The sequence below is a fragment of the Macaca thibetana genome, chromosome 3 (assembly GCF_024542745.1).
Source record: "Macaca thibetana thibetana isolate TM-01 chromosome 3, ASM2454274v1, whole genome shotgun sequence".
In the NCBI taxonomy this organism is placed as follows: domain Eukaryota; kingdom Metazoa; phylum Chordata; class Mammalia; order Primates; family Cercopithecidae; genus Macaca; species Macaca thibetana.
The window spans coordinates 183,163,666-183,170,889 of record NC_065580.1 but is presented as its reverse complement, the minus strand read 5'-3'; the positions used below and the strand labels follow the sequence as shown (position 1 = coordinate 183,170,889).

The following is a 7,224-nucleotide window of genomic DNA, read 5'->3' as shown; positions in this document are numbered from 1 at the left end:
GGGACTCAATGTGGGGCAGCGTCCTGGCCAGGATGAGGAAGACCATCACCGCGGGGTCTTCGGTAGGCACACGCAGGCCAAGCTCTAGTCCACCTGGCTCCCCGATCCGCTGCAGCCAGAGTCTCTCAGTCTCGGTCGGCACCTGAAGTCCGACCGCCATCCCTGGGGCTCCCCTGCCAGGCAGGCAACCCCCGCTTACAGGCCTTCCCCATCCCCTCCATTTGCTCCCATCCGAGCGACAGGCACCTCCTGGTGCCCTGGTTGAGGTGGGGGTAAGTTGCCCTCGGAACTCCCAGGTCTGGAGCGCGGTCTCAGCGCTGCAACCGTGCCGCCTAGCGCCCTCTGCTGGCCATTGTCACCATTGTCAGAAGTGCAGCCTGGCGTGAGCAGAGCCTTTCACTGGAGATGAGACCCAGGGCAGCACCACTGGAAACCGGGGCGAGCAGAGATCTGGTAACTGGTGGAGGGGTCCACTGTCCACTGACAGCGGCAGTAGTAGCTGCGGACTATGCGGACTCAAGAAAGCCTCAGTCCATGTTAGCACCGGAAGCCAAAACCGAGTCAAGGACTCGGTGTAGGGGCCAGCCGGGGACAGGCCTGGGGAACCTGGATGGCAAGGGGTGCAGGAAGACGCCCATTCCGGGCCTGCCTGGGCCTGCCGGGGGTCTCCAGCCAGAGAGGTTGGGTGCGACAGAGCGCCTGCCCCAAAGGGCAGAGTGCCAGGCTGGCCCTGTGGGCCTGCTCAGCCCACACTGGCAAGATGAAGGTGGGGTCCAGAGGCTCCCCGCCTTGCCTGTTCAGGGTGCTGGCCTCAAACAGCTGCTTAATGAGTGCCGACTTCTGCTCCAGCTGCGTAATGTACCCACTCTTCTCGGTCACCTCCTGGGTGAGGAGTCAGTTCTTCTCCTTCAGCATAAGAACGGTCTGCTGCTCACAGCCCGGGGACGAGTTGTACGTCAGGGTAGAGCAGGCGGCCCGGAGGAGGACGTGGGTAGGGCCTGGCTGGCACAGGCTGCAGCCAGCAGCTCTCCCAGGCACCCGGCCACCTCCTGTACCTTGGACAGTAGCCGCCTCAGTGAGCGGGGGCTCCCCATGGCCCCAAAGTCGGCGCTGGCTCTGCTCTGGCCCAGGCGGCACCGGTGCTCCTGCACTCGTTGGAGCTGCTGCTGGTACCAATCGCGGCCCCGCGCCATCATCTGCAAACCCTGCAGCACCTCCTTCTCCTGCTCCAGCTCCTTCATCTACTTCAGCAGGCCGCAGAGCATGCCGCTGGTGATGGTGTGCCTCCGACGTTCCCCTCGGGCACTGGGGATCCGCGGGGCATCCCCTGAGTCTGCCTCCAGGGTCCTGCAGGCCCCTGCACCTGCGTCAGCGCTCCGGCTCCGTTCCAGCGCCGCGCTCTGGGACCGCTCTGGTTCCGCGGGGCAGGACGCCGCCTCCGCGGGGGCACACAACTGCTCCAGGCTGCGGGCCGCGCCACTGGGACCGGCCAGAGAAGCTCGCACGCCCAGGGGCAGGGGCTTCCTCTCCAGGACCGTCCGCGGCTCGTCGGCCGGCGTGAACATCAGGCGCTGCGCCGGCTGCGGCGGCTGGTCCCCGGGCCTGGCCGGGCCGGGCCGGGCCGGGGCGTGCCTGGGGTCCCCGGGACCGCCGTCGGCGCTCAGCAGCGCGGTGCGCAGGCCGGTCACTAAGCGCTGTAAGGTCAGGTAGCCGGGCCACCTCGCGCAGGCCCTCCAGGACCCCGCGGGGCAGCTCTCGCGCGTCGGCGCCCTGCCAGCGGGACTGGATATCGCCCAGGTGCCCGCAGCCGCTCCGCGGGTAGTCCAGGATGTCGAACAGCGTGCGCAGGCTCTGCAGGAAGGCGCGCAGCAGCCCCTCTGTGCTGCGCGCGGGCTGCAGCGGGAGGCATGCAGCTCCGTGGGCCATCGCGGCCCCGACCATGGGCGCCCGGGCTCGGTCCACGCGTCCACCTGCCAGCGTCCCCGCGCGGCCCCACGGCGGGGCAGGCCAGGAGCACTACCAAGGTTTTTAATACACTTCACATTAATAAGATTTTAGTAGATGACCATAATAAAATTGTTTAATCCTGTTATAGTAATTGTTAATAGGGAAATTTTTTTTTACTACCACAAACTATCTGAAAATAACACCTTCTGCTGTGTATGTGCTATATAATTTTTATAGTATACATGATACATCATGCATGTTCAGCATGATGTCAGACTGATGTGATATGACAGCCACTCAATGCATTATTATTTTTTTCCAAAATACGTCAGGCTATTGCTTTTTCCATTAGCACAAAATCTACTTCAGTTCAGTTCTACAAACACCCATGATTTATTTTTATATACATGTCACAGTTCTGGGTGGTGAAAACTAAATGAAGGAATGCAAAAAGTGGAAACAAAAAGCTTACTAAAAAAGTGTGCCCTTGGTACTATAGGAGCACAGATAACGTGCGCCCTCTACAGGTGTGACTATGCAGGTGTGGGTGTTCGATCAACTATATTAATAATTTGGTTTATCATATAATGATCAGGCTGTAGGTTTAAGAATTTATATGTGATAATCAACATTAATCAAAATAAATGGATGGATTTTAAATGATAATGATGGTGATAATTTTGAATCTGAAGTAAGTAACATTGATGATGGAAGTTTTATTGGTTGATTTTTTTCAGGTACATAAAATATTTCCTCTTTGTCATTAAAATGAACACAGTTTCCACTTTTGTTATCATTCAAAAGTGCCTTCTTTGCCCAAGTTGTTACTGGAGTCTCAGCCAACATCCTCCTCCTTTTCTCTGGGTACCATGAAGCTCCTTCTGGATCCTAAGCCCCCTGACCTGACCACCAGTCACTTGGCCATTGTCCACATCATGATGTTGTTCACCATTGTGTTCGTGGTGTCTCCAGAGCTTTTTGAATCCCTTCATTTTCAAAATGACTTCAAGTGTAAGATGCTTTCCTACCTGAGCAGGGTGATGCGGGGCCTCTCTGTCTGCACCGCCTGCCTCCTGAGCCTGCTCCAGGCCGTCACCATCAGCCCCAGCACCTCCTGGTTGGTGAGGTTTAAACATAAACTCACAAATCCCATTTCACATGTTCTTGTCTTCTTGTGGTCCTTCAGTTTGTCCTGCAGTAATTACATGATCTTCTACACTGTGGTTTCTTCCAATACGACTCACACCAGTTTTCTGATGCTCAATAAATACTGCCTCATTTCCCCAAGGAAGTCCATTATCAGGAACCTTATTTTTCTTACCCTGTCATTATTCAGAGATGTCTCCTTTGTGGGAATTATTCTTCTCTCAACTGCGTACATGGTGACTCTCTTGTGCAGGGATCAGAGGTGATCCCCGCACCTTAACAGCGCCAGATTCTCCCCAAGAGTCTCTCCAGAAAAAAAGGGCTGCCAAGACCATCTTGCTGTTGGTGAGTTTCTTTGTGGTCATGTACTGGATGGATATGAGCTTCTCATCCTACTCGATCCTGATATCAACATATGATACAGTTGTCCTGGGTGTCCAGAGGCTTGTGACCAGTGCCTATGCCACTGTAAGCACTTTGTTGCTAATAAGGTTTGAAAAAAGAATAATGGATATTCTGCAAATGATGAGACACAAGTATTGTATTTTTTATGAAAATAATTATCTGAAAAGGAGATTCTAAAATCAGTTAAATTATTCAAGTATCAGAGGATTTGATAATTTATTTCACTACATTGTAGAGAGTTTCTGTAACACTGTTATTTTATGTAAATCATTTGGAAACTGATGCTGCCAAAGACTTGGTGGATCTCTTAGTTCGTTGTCCACCATGATTTCATAGCCCAATATGTTTGCACTTTCTTGCATTTCATTTTGATTCCTTGAACTTCATTTTAATTTTTTTTTCTTTTTGAAGTGTATTCTTAATGAGCTCATATTGGTAATAAGATTTCTCATTTTTTTACTTTTGGAAATCGTTTAGCGTATCCTTACTTATTCAAAATATGTTAGTGAAGTATCTAACTATTGGTTGAACAGTGACTTCTCTCAGCACTCTTACCTATTTCTCTGTTTTTTGGCTGAACACAGGCTGTGGAGAGTTTGCTCTCACCTTCATTGGTTCTCTCTTCTTTTCTCTGTCATGGCTTTAAAGATATTTTTCTTTTTTGTGATGTTATGCAGTTTAACTTTTATTTCTGTTGAGTATTTTTTTTGTTGGTGGTGGTCACTTTTAATCACAATACACTTCTGCATTCAAGGGTTTCCATCTGATAGTTTCAGAAATTTATAAATATTTGTTATTAGTATGCTTTGTTATTTGTATGCTAGTGAAATGTGTTTGATTTCATCTCATTTTATTCTTTGAATATGTATCATCATATTTGTATTGTGATCATTTTGTTTCTCTGTAGTTGTTTTATTTCTTCATTTCAGTATTCTAGTTCACTAATCCCGTTGTTATTAACTTGGTCTAATTTAATAATTAAACCATACATTGTATATTAAATTTATTTAAGTTTCAGTTGTTCAATTTCTATCTGAGTCTTTGCGAAACATGCGTGTTTGGTGTGTGTGTGTGTGCGCGCATGTGTGTTTGAGAAAGAATCTCTCTGTCACCCAGGCTTGAGTTCCGTGGTGGTCATAGCTCACTGCAACCTCAAATTCCTGGTCTCAAGAGACCCTCTCACCTCCACCTGCCCAGTAGCTGACACTACAGGCACACACCACCGTACCTGGCTTATCTTTTTATATCTATTTGTTGTAGAGACAGCTTTTGCTTTGTTGCCTACGCTGGTCTCAAGTGATCCTCCTGCCTTGGCGCCCGCAAAGTGCTGGGAGTACAGGCATGAGCCACTGCTCCCAGTGCCCGCTTTAAAACTTCATGTGCTTTCAAAATTATTTTGATATTCTCTTTCCCTGTTTGTGTTACTTAATTATTTTAAATATGTTTCCAATCTGTGAAGTTTATGTGATATATAATTTCTCCTTTCCCTTTTTTGGGTGGCTTATTTTGTGTGCTTCATAATTTACAACTTTGTTCTTATGTTATAGAGATCTCACATTTGGAATGGCCCCATTTAGTAATTTTCTCTGTTTATTCCAAGGGGCAGAGTGGACAATGCTCACAGGCTTGAAGTCTGTGTAATCAGCCCTGCAATCAGAGCTGTACCTGCAGGCAGCTCTAACTTCTCGCTTTCATGACTCCTGTGAATTTGCCTCTTGATTCGCTTCTGCTCTTGGGAAGTTCCCATATTTTTCTATCAGCTTTGCTGGGCAGTTTTAGAATTCTTGTAAACTTCAAAGATTTTTAATTTACTACATTAAATGACCTTTGAGAATATGTTATTCTGTGCTAAAATATCAAATGTCCACATGCATATAGGAATAAAAATCTTTACATAAATATTTTATGTAGAACAGTATCTCATGAGAAATTTCAATTTTTATTATTTAAAACATCGGAATGCCCATGTATTATACACTAACATTAGCTGTGAAGTATAAATATTTTCTTAATACTTGGAAGAATTTTTATGTTTTGGACAAATATCTGAAGTGATCATGCTCCACAGTAATGCATAACTCCTGCAAGTGGTCAGAATTGCTGTTTTTCTATAAAATTAAGAATGTTAATTAGTAGAAATAAATATATAAATTCAGTCTTTTGGTTTCAGTCACAAAGCTTCCTCCTTAGCATTTCTCTGGTGCTGTAAAAGTAATCTCAGTTTTAATGTTCTATTTAATCCAGATGTCATTTAAAACAATCTTAGGAATAAAAGACTACCCATTGGTTACAGTGTACACTGCTCAGGTGATGGGTGCACCAACATCTCAGAAATAACCACAAAAAACTTATCCCTGTAATCAACCACCACCTGTTCCCCAAAAACCTATTAAAATAAAAATTCACTTGAAACCAAAAAATAACAAAGCAATCTGAAAGGAAATTTTCATGTGGCTACATGTTACTTGTGGGTTACACTTTAATTTTTATTGTCATTTTACAGTGTTCAGGAAACATTGCTTATAGGATTTCTGACTTTGTGAAGTTAAAGACACTAATTTAGGTTTAAAACCTTGCAATATCAAATGATTTTCTTGGTATTGGAAAATTATGTCCATCCTTTGATCAGTGCTCAAAAATGCTGATCAGTTTTCCACTTGATTAACTTTCTAATAGAGTTTCAAACTTTCTAATAGTTACTTAATACTCTATTTTTTCTATACCAGACAGTTGATTTCCATAATCATTTTAATATCAATTAATATCATTGTAAATGTATATTTTTTTCATTTAATCTCCGTGTACACATAAACTCTTTGGTATTAAATCTACTTGTAAATGGTTTGAAATTGCTCCTAACACATCATTAATTATATCTAAGCATTAACCACTCTGATTAATCAAATTTTCATCTCTTTCTACCATTTTGCATTTACTGTGTCATTTTGTGTTTACTAAAATTTATAATTCCTTTTCTTTAAACATATTTCCTATATATGAAGTATATATGATATACAAATATTAATATTTAGAAGGTAGTTTCAGTTCATCATTTAGGCAAAATCAAGTCTAATGACACAGTTTTCCAATTAACTTTATTTTTTGTTACCTATTTATAAGATTTAAATTTAAAAAGCCCATAATTATATATATTTGTATCCATATCAATGATGACTACAGTCAAACAATTTAGCATATGCATGAACTCATGTAGTTTCCTTTTGGTGTCAAAGCACCTAAAGTTTACCCTGTTCAAAAATTACTAGTGCATAATATAAAATAGTAACTATTACTTTTAAACTGTACTTTAGTCCTCCAGATTCATTTATTTTATAAACTGAAATGTTGACTTGTGTTTGTTCTCCCCCAAGTCATCATTCTATCATGTCTCTATGTATTTAACCTTTTTAAACATTTCATATGTAACAGAAATTATGCAGTATTTTTCTCTCTCCCTAAGCTATTTCATTTAGCTTAATATCCTCCAGGTTCATTATCACAAATGGCAGTTTCTTCTCCTTTTCAAAAGCTGAAAAATAGTATATTATCTATTATACACACACACACACACACACACACACACACACACACACACACCCCACCCCCACAGTTTTTTCTCCACTCGTCCATCAATGCACAGTAACTTCATCCCATGGCTTGGCTGTTGGGAACGATGCTGCGGTGGGGCATGGGGAAGAGGGGAGTGCAGATATCTCTACAAGATGC

The 7,224-nt window shown here is 44.2% G+C and overlaps 1 pseudogene; it reads right to left on the bottom strand.

Annotated features, from left to right (window-relative positions):
• Nucleotides 1-561: 561 nt before the first annotated feature.
• Nucleotides 562-1,926, bottom strand: LOC126950979 (suppressor APC domain-containing protein 2-like; annotated as a pseudogene).
• Between the last annotated feature and the right edge of the window lie 5,298 nt (nucleotides 1,927-7,224).